Here is a 1,297-nt window from a genome sequence, read left to right as displayed (position 1 = left end):
TGCCTAGGAAAGAGTAAAGCAGAAAAGGATCTGGGGGTTATAGTGGATTACAAACTAAGTATGAGTCAATAATGTAATACTCTTGCCAAAAAAAAAAAAAAAGAAGCAAACCTCATTCTGGGATCTATTAGCAGGAGTGTTGTAAGCAGGACATGAGAAGCGATTCTTCCACTCTACTCAGCACTGGTAAAGCCTCAACTGGAGTCCAGTTTTGGCCACTACATTTCAGGAAAGATGTGGACAAATTTGGAGAAAATCCAGAGAAGAGCAACAAAAATGATTAAAGGTCTAGAAAACATGAGCTATGAGGAAAGACTGAAAACACTGGGTTTGTTGAGTCTGGACATAGGTGTCGACTCTGTGGGTGCTCTAGCCCTGGAGCACCCATGGGGGAAAATTGGTGGGTGCGGAGCACCCACTGGCAGCTCCCTGACCTGCCCCCCCCACCCCAGCTCACCTCCGCCTCCTCCCCTGAGCGGCCAGAAGTGGTGTGCCGAGTCTTCATTTCTTCACTCTAATTTAAGGTTTTACGTGCCAGTAATACATTTTAACTTTTTTAGAAGGTCTCTTTCTATAAGTCTATAATATAGAACTAAATTATTATTGTATGTAAAGTAAATAAGGTTTTTAAAATGTTTAAGAAGCTTCATTTAAAATTAAATTAAAATGCAGAGCCCCCCCCCAGACCAGTGGCCAAGACCCTGGCAGTGTGAATGCCACTGAAAATCAGCTTGCGTGCCGCCTTCGGCATGCATGCCATAGGTTGCCTACCCCGCTCTACCTAATACTTAATCCTGCTTCAGCGCAGGGGACTGGACTAGATGACCTATCCCTATATTTCTTTGATTAGACAAGGCCATGTGACCTGACTTTATAAGGTACTGAGCACAGGAGCGCTGCCAGCTTTTCTGCCGCCTTAGGCGGCGGAAGGTCCCGCCCCGAAATGCCACCCCCCACAGAGGCAGTGGAAGGTCCTGCTGCCGAAATACCGCCGCGGTCGCCGCCCCCCAAATTGTAGCACCCTAGGTGACCGCCTAGGTCACCTAATGGGTTGTGCCGGCCCTGACTGAGCACTGCCTGCCCTGCAGTGACCTCAGTTGGGGAGGACCAGCAAGATCAGGTCTTGGGATAAAATCCTCTCGAATGTAGAGTAGACCTATCAATACTTAAGAAGGGAGTAAATCTTCAGGGCTTAAGCAGTGTATATGGCCATATGCAGGCAGGCCTCTGTACTGGGATGAATTTTATCCATACTGAACTTTCTGTTAGGCCTGGTCTACACTACGGGTTTAGGTCG

The sequence above is a fragment of the Malaclemys terrapin genome, chromosome 11 (genome assembly GCF_027887155.1).
Source record: "Malaclemys terrapin pileata isolate rMalTer1 chromosome 11, rMalTer1.hap1, whole genome shotgun sequence".
Classification (NCBI taxonomy): Eukaryota; Metazoa; Chordata; order Testudines; family Emydidae; genus Malaclemys; species Malaclemys terrapin.
This window is presented reverse-complemented; position numbering follows the sequence as displayed.